Source organism: Marmota monax, unplaced genomic scaffold (assembly GCF_021218885.2).
Source record: "Marmota monax isolate L192 unplaced genomic scaffold, Marmota_monax_Labrador192_F-V1.1 WCK01_AAM20220418_F8-fsc00187, whole genome shotgun sequence".
Taxonomy (NCBI): Eukaryota; Metazoa; Chordata; class Mammalia; order Rodentia; family Sciuridae; genus Marmota; species Marmota monax.
The window spans coordinates 1,781,100-1,794,634 of record NW_026694837.1 but is presented as its reverse complement, the minus strand read 5'-3'; positions in this window follow the sequence as shown (position 1 = coordinate 1,794,634).

Genomic DNA, 13,535 nt, shown 5'->3' with positions numbered 1-13,535 from the left:
CCCAGGAATACATGCTTATCATTGTTGTTAATGATGGCAACTGCATCGTGTGACAGGAGAGTCCTGCCTGCAGGCCTGAGACTGGCCCAGTTGCCTCTCTCCATTTTCCCAGGAGAGTGGGCCTCACTCGCCTTGAGCGTCTGCTTCCGCCTGACCAAAATGTCATCAACCGAAAGCAACTGAATATCCAGGTCCCGTTCTCTTTTTCTTTAATTGATGAATGTTCTTTAAACCTCAAAATACTACTAAACCTTAAGGCCTTTCCCCATTAGATTTCCCCCAGAAAATTAACTTGGATCAAGAAGGATTCAGTGTGAGTCGGATGCTAAGTCCACCCAGCTCAGGGAGCTCAAAAGTTGGCCTCCAGCCCCTCCTTTGCAGGCCCTAGTTTCCGGTGACCGTTCATCTGGGGATTTGCAGCAACAGGTATTTTCTGTTTCAGTGACTGAGCTGTGACTCACCGGCTGCAGAGTCACCGTAGTCAGCCCACTAGCAGGAGCACCGCAGGGCCCAGGGGCCAGGATGGAGGAGACGGTGGGGTGAGGCTAGGCGGGAGGAAGAGCAAGAGAAAAGGAAGCTACAGAAATAACAAACCAGATCGTTCCACTATTTCATCATGCAATATTCAAATATTAGACCCTGGCCCAAAATAGCTGCTCACCAGCCACCTTTTCTCTTTGTGTTGGCTCCAAGAAACACCAAGTGAGGCAGCTGAACAAAATGCCTCATTCATGAGAACCTGGCGGATGCAAGAGAGTTCCCAACTCGATAATCCCTGACAGCCCTCATTGAATCATGGCACTGCAGGTGCGAAGGCTGCTGGGAGTGGGGCTGGGCCCCCAGGCCACAGTGGTGCCCTGTCCTTGGACTCTCTGCAAGGTAGGATAGGGCAGTTTCCCAAGTTGATAAGGACAGCCAGGCCAGGGAACGGTCCCAATCTGGAAGGAACACTTACAGCAGAAGACTAATTTGACGTGCGTGTGTCAATGCTTGGTTTCTTCACTAAGATTGAGCCCCAGGTACCTCAAAGCTGGTGAAGTGGGGAGAACCTAGTTATTGATTCTTTATCTCTCAGGATTTTTGTTGATTGTAAGAGTCAGTCCTAACTACTGTTCCACACACACCAACCTCAGGAAAAGAGCCCTCTCCGGCAGCAGGCCATGTGATCGCCCCAGTGCCACCATGCATGAGGTGACTGGTTTGGCCACAGTCAGCGTCTCCAACAGGACAGGGCCAGCCTACCTCACAGCCCACCCTGCCCCAGGGAGTGCTCTCTCCTGGCCCACCTCCCAGGACCCATGCTCAGTTTGGTCAGGGAAGCGAGTAAAACTCAGGACATTGTCCATCTGACAAAGGTTAGGGTTACAGCTGGCAGAGGAGCCACTGTCACCTCCGTGGTGTGATTTTAGGAGCGTCCTTAGGAAAATTCAAGATCAAAAATATCTCTCTGGTACTTGTTTGTCACCATCTTGGAAATCCCTCAGTTAAGGATTCCATTCATTTTGGTTAACATTTTGTTAAATTGCAAGTACTGAGAATCCTTAGCACACTGTCACTGTTTCTAATATTACAAGGTATCAAGAGGGGACATAAAGGAGTGACGGGGCCCCAGTCCTGCCCCCAGGATCTCCACCCTTGAGTTCTTGATTGACAAGGCATAGTCACAAAAGAGAACTGACACTGGAGGCAGTTTTCACCCGCCTCCCTCGCCTCGGTTTCTTCATCTGTATGATGGGGATGGTAACAAAAACTGCCTAACTCCACAGGGTGGTTAGGAAAACAAGGAAGTCTGGGAGTCTGGTATGAGCATCTCGAAATTATGCTAAAGTGGAAACTTCCTACCACACTGTTGGCCACAAGACGGCTCCAGAGAGGTGTAACTCTGTTGAACCCTTCCAGGTGGTTTTGGTTACTGACCTAACAGGGGTGTGTTCTCCAGGGACCGAGGCCACAGCATGTGCCCCAAGGCCTTGGCTTTGTGAGGTCTTAGAGTCACTTGCTACTGAGAGGAAATACTGGCTGCTGGGTCTTTTGGTACACAAGTTGAACTTGTAGCTATAGGAACATCACATCTTCAGCCTTGATACGCACATTTAAGTCTTTACTCAGTGAAAATACTTGATAGTTAACTCTTTCACCTGGTCACCTAGATAGCCACCAGTATTTGAGGAATCGGGAACAAAAACACAGAAGTCATTTAAAACCATCCAAACCATTGAAATTCAACCACCGTGCTAACACACTCTGCAAGCAGACTGAAGAAAAATGTAAAACTGAAGCTATTTCTAATGGCTTTAGCTAAACAAAATAAACCCAGAGGGGAAAATAAAATTATTTCTCCCAACTAGAGTTTTTACAAGGATAGAAAAATCAAATGCTTTCCTTAAACTCGACAAAGCAAACAAAACCCTTCAAAGATCCATGGCAGGTATTTAGGTGATTAAGGTTGAGTGGACATGTAAGAAATGTTTCTGGAAAACTGTAAGGCAACTGGCCAGGAGAGCACTCGGCAGCATCGTCAGGATTTGATGGTATGAGAAATGCAAGCACGGAGAACAAACTCGAAACCAGAATAAGAAACCAAAGCTATTCTTAACTCTCCTGGCCCCTCACCTCCCACCAGAATAAAACTCTAATATCTTCAGAAAGTTATGTTTATTTGGGGGAAATAAAATGCAAAGTTTTTTGAAATCATTAGAGTTTGCCAGGACCCTCCCATTTGTTTTTTCTAATTGGCCTTCCTCTGTGTATTAGTCAACGTGAGCTGCCATAACAAATGCCACATACTGGGTGGCTTAAGCCACAGAAATTTATTTCCTCACATTTCAGGAGGCCAGAAGTTCAAGATCGAGGTGTTGGCAGGTCCGGTCTTGTTTCTTCCAAAGTTTCCTTCTGGCTTGCAAATGACTATCTTCTCGCTGTGTCAGCACGTGGTTGTCTCTGTTCACCACACATGTCCCTGGTGTCTATCTGTGTGACTGAATTTCCTCTTCTTATGATTCAGGTCAGATTGGATTAGGGTCTACCATAACAGTCTCATTTCAACTTAATCACCTCTTGAAAAATCCTAACTCTGAATGCACAGTACTGGGTACTGGGAGTCAGGACTTCAACATAGGAATGGTGGGGGCCCAAGAAGCCCATGATCCTGTTCTTATACTCTCTCTACCTTTGCATGGGACAGATCTGATGTGGGTCTACTTGCCTGTTTTCCTGGATAGTCTGTCTGTCTTTTTCTTTCTGACTCTATATCCTTAGTACCTCTGTGTGCGTCCTTCTCTGTGTCTGTGGCTTCTACCCTCACCCCAGACCCTCTCCCCTACCACACTCCTGAATTTTCTTAAGATATCTATTAAATACTTTCTGTGTGACTATAGAAAATATTGTCCCTGCCCCCAAGAAACTTTCACTAAAGATTTGACCTCAAATAACTATTCCATAGGGCAATTTATGATCCACATCAGCATTTCCGTCCATTCTTTCATCAGAGACTAGAGGAGAGGTTGGCAAACTATAGCTTCAGGCCAAATCTGGCCCACCACCTGGTCTTAAAAATAAAGTTTTATTGAATGTACCCATGTCCATTTGTGTATGTTTGTGTGTATTTATGTTTTTGCAGAGTTGTATAATTTGACAAAGACCTCATGGCACGCAAGGCCAAGATACTCACTATCTGGCCCTTTACAGAACAAAAGTTCGCTGACTCTTGGACTAACTTCAAAATTTATAGAAGGGGAAAGGCAGGAAGAAGCCCATCTGATTGTTGAATTTGGGAATATGTCACTGAGGAAGTGTAACTTAAGGTGGGCTTTGACACTGGTGGATGTGGGACTGGGATTGTAAGCAACATGAACAGCATGAGCAAAGGTGTGAGACCACAGAAACTTGAGGCAAATTTGGGCCTAAGAGAAGAAATCCAGACATTATGGTAGGAACCTGGACCTCAATCGGATGGATCTAGAGCATCATGGAGGGCTTTGGAGCAGTGATTGGTGTATCACTAGCACACTGTGTGCGAGGGTGCCGCTCAGCATGCACAGGCTGTTTTAGATCCAAGCTGCCACCCAGGAACTTAGAACTCTAATAACAGGAAAAAGAACAGAGACATAACAAGGGCAGGGCAATTCTCCGCAAGGAAAGTGACCCCAGAGTGGTTCAAGTAAAGTCAAATTGGTCATAGGGGAGAGGATGAGCTGTTATGACAATGACGTTCAGATTCCCTGAGCCTGTGGTCCATCGGGTCCTCTCTAAGGGCCTTCCACTCCACATCTCACTCAATCACAGAAAAACCTGTCAGGAGATGCCCTCATCACTCCCAGTTAATGATGAGGAAACAGACCAAGCCAGGATTTGACTCTAAGTCAGCACTTTCATTCTCCATCATCCAAGTGCTGTGCATCTGAGTTCAGCATTCCCGTCCATTCTTCTTCACTGTGGGGACAGGGGAGCATGTTGGCTTTCCATTACTGTAACAAACACCCAAGATAATCAACTTCTAAAGAGAAAAGGATTATCAGAGGGCCCAGTCCATAAATGACTGGGCCCATTGCTGTGGGCCTGAGGTGAGGCAGTACCTGTGAACATGTGTGATGATTCAAAACTGTTTGCTTCATGACCAGAAAGTGAGAGAGAAGAGGAAAGGGCTGAGGTCTCCCTCTTCTCTTTAAGGGCAATCCTCCAGTTACCTAAAGACCTCCCACTAGGCCCCACCTCTTAAGGTCCACCACCTCCAAATAGCACCTAGCTGAGGACCAAGTCTGTACCACATGGACCTTTGAGGGACATTCCAGATTCCAAACTACAGCAGGAAGATTCACTAAAGGACTTAGAAAAGTCTATCATTTGGAGATAAATGAGTAGGAAGACTTAGGATTCATAGTTTATAGTTAATATTTGAGTAGGTTTCAATTTTTGAATTGGATTTTGAATTTATAAGGATGACTGACACTTCAGTATATGTACTAGGTTCCCATGTGGGATTGTGAAGGAATCAATTCTCTGCTGCACTTTTGGGTGGCAATGTGCACCTCTGTCCATCCAGGAGGGAACCTGTGTTAGTCAGCTTTCCATCACTATCACAAAATAGCTGAGAAAACTTAAAGGAAAAAAAAGATGGACTTTAGCTCACCATTTCAGAAGTTTCAGCCCACGGTCCATTGGCTTGCTTTCAGGCCTGAGATAACAGAAACATCATAGCAAAAGCATGAGTGGGAGAAAAGCTGCTCACCTCATGGCAGTTAGGAAGAAATGAGGGAGGAAAGGGGTCAAGGACAAGAAATACCTTCCCAGGGAATGCCCCCTGTGACCTACTTCCTCGAACTAGGCCCCACCTCCTGCAGTTTCCAATAATGCCATCAGATTTTGAATCCATCATTGGATTAATCCATCCGTAAGATCAAAGCCCTTATGATCCGATCACTTCCCCAAAGCCCCACCTCTGAACATGGCTGCACTGGACCAAGTCTTCAACACATGCACCTTTGGGGGATGATCCAGACCCAAATGATACCAGAACACTAAAAAACCGTTGTTCTCCATGGTGTGTGCGTATACCATGATATCTTGTGTTTGACATTTCAAAACACCACAGGCCTGAAGCTGAGGATTGCCAGCTTTAGGTGATGAGGAAGGGACCATCTGGAAGAAGCCCTTCTTCTCTCCACCAGCCTCCTCGTGGTCCTGACAAGGCTCTTAGGGAAGCCCAAAGGGGCCTTGCTGTCCTAAGAACAGCAGCTGAGAACCACATGGAGTAGGTTGGTGGTGCATCCAGGAGGCAACCTCTGGGTGGTGACTTCCACTGGTGGAGAAAAGATGTTTTCCAGTCTCGACGACCAACAGAGTCAGGGAGGCATCAGGACCTCCTGGCTACACTGGGGTCCTGACGGAGAGGTCAGGAGCTACTTCCCCAGGACGAGCAGGAAGACAGTGGATTTAACAGAGGAACTCAGGAGCTCTCAGATCCCCCCCTCCCTCCTCCTCGGGGTTCCCCACATACCACTAGGTCCTGAATGACAAGCTGAAATTACATTTAAGTGCTAAAGTTACAAGTTGTTCTAAACACTCTTCAACAAAGAATATTCAATGCAAAGGAACCCCAGGCGGTTACAAACCTTTTTTTTTTTTTTTTTTTTTTGCTGTGCAGAAACCATCAGGTTTGCATCCAAGAATGTGTTGTCTGTTTGAGGCTGGCCTTTATTCTTTCAGACGGGTGCCAGTGGCATGCATCTCAAATGAGCAGTTGTCTGTGGCCCCAGCGTCTGTGGCTGAGGCATATCTAATCAGGTTAAGCAGCCGTTCATCCCAGCTGTCAGCTCCCTGGAAATCAGAACATTATCTGCAACCGCACACAACTCAAATAGAAGGTTGGCGCTCTGAGGCCTGAATCTCCATCTCCCTCTGACCTGGCTGTGGCGGCCCCTGGTTTTCTCTTTTCCTACGTTACTATATTCAACAGTAGCAAAGCTGTTTTAGGGATTAAAACAGCTAATTGCAGATTTCCATCGTGGCCAGCCTCTCGACACAGGTTTGGAGAATGTGCTGGTGGTCTTTGCCGGTGGCGATGTTTTTGGTTGGGTTCCCTCATGAAGTCGCTTGTCCACACCCGGACTCCACAAACCTATTAATTGGGGGCTCTTCCATGTGGGCCACTAGGTCTGGGCATGAGGAATTTGGTGGAATTTAGTGTGAACTAGAGTGTGATGTTTTCTTGGCCCCAGATGTATGGCTAGAAGTGTTCCTTGAAAACTCATCTACTTTACCTCCTGCTGTACTAAAGAGAGGAAGAACTCGTGGGTCAGGGACAGAGGTGGGATGAGACACTACATTTCCTGATTAAAACTCCACGACTCTCTTGTGAGATAGCTGCATAATGGACCATGTTTGCTCAAAAGCATAAGGGAGACAGTAAAACAGGCCTAAAGCCAGATTTGGATCCAGACCCCCATGTACACCATGGGTGTGACATTGTGTGACTTTTTTAACCTGCTGAGTTCTAGTTGCTCCACCCATAAGATGGGGATAATAAGACCCACCTGTCAGGTTGGCTGATGGATCTGTTATTTTTTATTTGTTCTTTTTAGTTACACATGACAGTAAAATCAATTTTGACATATTTATGCAAACATGAAGTATATCCTATTCAAATTAGCATCCCAGTCTTTTGTGGAGGCTGATTGATTTAAATGAGATCATGACAAAGTTCTCTGTACAATGCCTGTCATTTAGCCTTGGGGCCTTGATGGTGCTTGGTGTAGTCTCTTGGGGCTGATAAAACAAAAATACCGTAGACAGAATCATTTCTCAATAACAGAAATTTGTTGCTCACAGTTCTGAAGGCTAAGAAGTCCAAGAGCAGTTGCCAGCAGATTCAGCATCTGCTAAGGGCGCACTTGCTGGTTCACAGCACCTTCTCTGTGTCTTCACATGATGAAAAAGTGGAACAATGTCTCTGGGCCCTTTTTTGAGGGGGAGGGGGACTGAGGATTGAACTCAGGGGCACTTGACCACTGAGCCACATCCCCAACCCTATTTTTTTGTATTTTATTTAGAGACAGGGTCTCATTTAGCAACTAGTTGTTGCTAAGGCTGGTTTTGAACTTACAATCCTCCTGCCTCAGCCTCCCAAGATGCTGGGATTATAGGTGTGCACCACCACACCGGGCTCTGAACCCTTTTTAAAAGGGCACTAATCCTATCACAGTGGGAGTGAGGATTTCAACATGTGAATCTGCAGGGCACATAAACATGACAGTGTCCCGCTACTGTTGGTTGTAATGATACATGGATCCTTTTGCTGAGAGATAGTCTCCATATTCTCCATCACCCAGAAGATGCATTGGAAGTTGATTTTTGTGCACTGCCTCCCTCCAGCTACCTAAGTGCTTCCTGTCATTTCTGAGAAGTGCTTTTCACGGGGCCAGTGGGACCCAGTCCTGGGAAAGTTGGGGATACTGAGGGGTCAGAGAAATTCAGGAGAAAAATATCTGTTATTTTCTCCCAAGGGATTAAATATCCTCTTCCAACGAAAACAAGACCAACACCCTGGGCCAGAGGAAGTAGATTGTGTGTTCACCACCAGCTCCAAAGGACGAGTGCATGGAGTGGCCCTGAGGGAAGGGTTGTTCTCACAAAAGAGAAAGGACACTGCCACCCTTACACACTGACCTGTGACCAGAGGCAGGGACAGATGGTGGGCACCACTGGAGACTGCCTGGGCTCCTAGGGATGGTGGGGAGGAGGAGAGAATCCCTCTGCCAGAAGCCTGTCTTGTAGAACATGTGGAACAAGTTGGAACTCCTTGGAAGGCTTGTCTGATCTTTGAGGAAGATGTTTGAAAAATGAAGCCCTGATTGAAAAGCAACAGATGTTTGATTAACATCATAAGACTGATTTAAAGTCATGGTTGAAAAGAAGAAAATTTGGTGAGTTCAGAGATTTTTCTTTCTCTCTCATTTGCTTTTCCCTCTCCAAGGAAACACAAACTCTAATGAATACATCAAATGTCTTTGCTTTACTATAACATGAATGTCTTTTACTGTACTTTTCTTTCTTTTTTCTTTTTTAAACCACTGTGTACTTCTGCCAGCCTTGTTTCCAATTTGCTTAGGTATCTCAGAAAACAGCTTGAGACAGTGGTTGTCTTACCATTCAGTGGCCTGAGCCTCGGGAGCTACAGCTCCATCTTCAGAAGGAGGGTGAGTTATCCAGCCTTCAGCAAGAAACTTCTGGATGGGTACAGAGGGCACCTGTGTGCCTGCAGACCAGGCTGTGACCACAGGCACTGGTGCTGTTTACACACCCTGTAACCCCTCCTTGGTCTCTTTTATCGTTCTTAAATTCAGCCTGCACCTTGTCTAGGACTTCTTTTTTTTTTTTCGGGGTGGGGGGGGGTGTTGGGGGATAACAGGGATTGAACTCAGGGGCACTCAACCACTGAGCCACATCCCCAGACCTATTTGTATTTTATTTAGAGACAGGGTCTCACTGAGTGGCTTAGTGCCTCGCTGTTGCTGAGGCTGGCTTTGAACTCACAATCCTCCTGCCTCAACCCCCCTAGTTGCTGGGATCACAGGTGTGCATCATTGTGCCCTGCTACCTAGGACTTCTTAACATTTGAGCAAAAGCCATGATGGGTGGTTTTGTGACTAGAACCTCTATTTCAAGTATAGGTTCTCAAAGACTATGTTTAGAAAGGAGGTTTAATTTTTACAATCTCAAATAAAATATTAGCCAACCTATTTCAATAGTTTATTAAAATTATAAACCCAATTAGATAGATTTTACCCTTTGAAGAAAAGGATTGTTTAAAACCCACCTACTTTCATGTATTAAGGAGAAAAGTAATCACATTATCACCTTGAGCATTTTCTACATTTCAACATTAATGCATGACCAGAAAATGTAAGTCTTCTTTATAAATTAGAACTCAGTAATCACTTTTTCAACCTAAGAAGGTCATATACATCAAATGGTATGGTAGGTATTATATTTAATGAAACACTTTACAGAATAATATCCCCTTTAGAATTGGAACAAAATCAGGGATCCTACTATTGCTACTTTGACTTAGTGAAGAGTTAGTCTTGGCAAAAAATGGTAATCATTTCCCTTTCCCCCCAAAATCCATAATGAAACAAAACAACAATAATATTAATAATCAGCAAACTCACAAACTGACAAGGATGTTTAGCAAGGCTGCTAGACACAAGTTTAAAAGAAACTCAATTAATTGTTTTTTCTATACTAGCAATAGATGACTAAAAACATAGTAAAAATAAAAAAATTGTTAATAACAGAATAATTGGCGTATCCAGAATTTAATTTAAGAATATACCATGGGGGGCTGGATATATAGCTCAGTTGGTAGAGTGCTTGCTTCGCACAAGGCCTGGGTTCAATCCCCAGCACTATAATTGAAAAAAAAAAAAGAATATACTATGGAAGGGTGGTGGTGCACCCCTGTTTACCCAGAAGCTTGGGGGGCTGAGGCAGGGGGATCACAAGGTCAAAGTCAGCCTTAGCAACTTAGCAAGGCCCTAAGCAACTTAGTGAGACCTCACCTTAAAATAAAATAATAATAAAAAAATACACCATGGAAGAAAGTTAAAGTTTACCTAATAGACATAAAATAATCTAAGTTACTAGAAAGAATGCTCTATATGCTCAGATGGGGTGACATCACATTATAAGGATGAAATCTCCTCTCTAAATGATAAATTCAATACAATCCTAATAAAAAGTCATTGCATTTTTAAAAATATTTATTTTTTTAAGCTGTAGTTGGACACAATACCTTTTATTTATTTATTTTTATGTGATGCTGAGGATTGAACCTAGGGCCTCACACATTCTAGGTGAGCGCTCTACCACTGAGGCACAACCCCAGCCCAAGTCATTGCATTTTTTAAGAAATAATACACACATACACACACACACACACACACACACACTCAAGCACACATGCAAAGCACATTAGAGGAGTTTTCCATGGGAAGAGAGGAATGGGAGCAAGAGAATGAAAAGAAATCGCCCCAACAAGGCCTTCACCTTGTATGGCCTGACCCAGGCAGGTGCTGTCAACTGGGTGTGATGAGCTATGCACATCTATGGTCCATGTAAGAGCGATAATGCAAGAGGTACTCACTGTGTAGAAAAGAAAGTTCTATACTTGGCGTCTGTTTTGAGACTGCACAAAAGCAAACCTGGAGTGATTTCTTTCCCTAGAAAGATTTTGGTGTCTAGAGGGACTTGGCACATTCATTAGGTCTGAGGGATTCTGGCTGTGCTAACTACATTCCTGGCATCTATTTCCATTAGGTCTTAGAGGGCTAAGGCCTTGGATAGTTCAAGGGTCATTAGTTAGAAAACAACACTTTGCTACACATAAATATTCATAGCAGGAGTAGATCATTTGGAGATAGTTTAACACCAAATATAGTAAGAGAAAGAACTAGAGGGCCCTGTTATAAGGGTTACTTAAAAATAAAAAGGGAAGCTGGGCATGGGGCACATGCCTGTAATCCCAGAAACTTGGGAAACTGAGGCAGGAGGATTTCAAGTTAGAGGTCAGCCTCAGCAATTTAGTGAGACCCTCTGCTATTTAGCAAGACCCTGCCTCAAAAACAAAAACTAAAAAGGGCTGGGAACTTCAGATGTAGCTTAGTGGTAAAGCATCCCTGGGTTAAAAATTTAAAAATTCAGTGGACCAGTTAAACAATAAATTTTGCTTGGCTGAAGAGAGAATCAGTGAACTAGGAAATAGCATTAAGGAAATTACTCAGATTAAACAAAAAGTTAAAAGGGGACAGAACAAAAATGAGAAATATTAGGTTAAGGTGATACAAGGAATTTTTATAATAATTTTTTTACCTTTAAAAAAATTTTTTTATGTGGTTCCTGGAATTGAACCCAGTGCCTCACGCATACTAGGCAAGAGCTCTACCACTGAGTCACAACCCCAGCCCCTGATACAAGTATTTTAAAAGCTTTATTTCTCTCAATTTTTTTTTGCCCTGGAGAAATCGTATTTCAAGATCTCTTTCTAAAACTTGTTGAATTCCTTTTCTTACAAGGAATGATTCATACACTAATTCATTTTTCTAAAGACCCTGTGAATATGACCCACTTTACTGAAGCTCAGAAAGTGTGAGTGGCCTTCCAAGGGTCACAAGATCAGAAAGTGAAAGAGAAAAGTTTAACCCAGATCTGGTCAGCTAGCTCCAAACACCCACTCTCTCCATTGTTAAGAAACCTGGTTTTGACATTGTATGGTATGCAGAATCCGATGCATGAAAACTGAACCACTCTATATTTTAAGTGGGAAGGAATTTTATACCATGCAGGAGTTTCTTCTTAAATCACTGAAAAGAGAGGAGGAACAGGCTTGTAGCTGGACCACCAGAAATGACTCTAGAAGACGACAGAAAGCACCTACCCCTTAGGAAGGTAGGGAGGTAGGAAATCAGGAGTCCATCACAGGAGCCTTTGAATTCAGGACTAAGTTTGGTGACCACATTGACCACATTGAGTTCAGTGCCTGAACTAGGATTTCAGAAATCAGGCCAGGCCGGGTAATGGTGGTGTTTGCCTGTAATCCCAGTGATTGGAAGGCTGAAGAGGGAGGACCATAAATTTAAGGCTAGCCTGGGCAACTTAGTGAGACCCTGTCTCAAAACACACACACACACAATTTTTTTTAAAGGAATGGGGATATAGCTCAGTGACAGAGTGCCCCTGAGTCTAATTCCCAGGACTGGAGAGGGGGACAAAAAGAAACCACCATCACCAATATTGCTCCTAAACACCCAAAATGCTGGTGATTGGTCTCTGGCATGCTGAGTTCAGCTCACACCTGTGTCAACTACCTCTTGACATCCATGAAAATAAAACTGGATTCTGTATCTTCATGAATTTCTTGCCACCCGAAAATAGCCAAAGGCTGTTCTGTCTTATTTCTAGAATAGGTATAATTTTGTTGTTGTTATTCTTTGCTCCCTTACTTCAAATCAGGTCTTATTACTATTTCAAAAATCAATAATTATTTAGAATTAGTTGGTATTTATCAATTTCTTTCCTCATCACTTTATCTTTCAGGTCATTCTTTCTGTATCAATTCAATGTCCTGTTTCCTGAAGTTCATCCTTTAGATTTTTAAGGGAGGGGTTTTGAGCTGTAAATTTATAAAAAAAAAAAAAAATATTTGCAAAACTTGTCATTCAGAACTGTGGTTAAAAGGGAGTCTAGGAAATTGCAGTTTTTAGCCTCTCAGATTCTGTATTGTGGAGTGGTCAACTATAAAGTTGTGGTTAAGGGTAGTGAGCCCAGCACTGAAATAGTTTTATTTGGAGCTCTAAGGTTATGCCACTAAAGTAAGAATGTCAAGAAACTAACATCCAAAACTCAAGGGTATCATGTTCCCTGCTTGAATTTTACATGACCATCATCGTCCATTATCACCTGCTAGCAATATGTAAAAAATGTAAGTCAAACAATCTAACAAAAAAGGTGAAAGACCTTTACAATGAAAACTACAGAACACTAAAGAAAGAAATTGAAGAAGATCTTAGAAGACGGAAAGATCTCCCCTGCTCCTGGATAGGCAGAATTAATATTGTCAAAATGGCCATACTACCAAAAGCATTATACAGATTTAATGCAATTCTTATTAAAATCCCAATGACATTCTTCATAGAAATAGAAAAAGCAATCATGAAATTTATTTGGAAAAATAAGAGACCCAGAATAGTTAAGGCAATCCTTAGCAAGAAAAGTGAAGCAGGAAGCATCACAATACCAGACCTTAAACTATACTACAGAGCTTTAGTAACAAAAAACAGCATGGTATTGACACCAAAATAGACTTGTAGACCAATGGTACAGAATTGAGGACACAGAGACAAACCCACAAAAATATAGTTAATTTCATACTAGACAAAGGCACCAAAAACATATATTGGAGAAAAGATATCCTCTTCAACAAGTGGTGCTGGGAAAACTGGAAATCGATATGCCACAAAATAAAATTAAACCCCTATCTC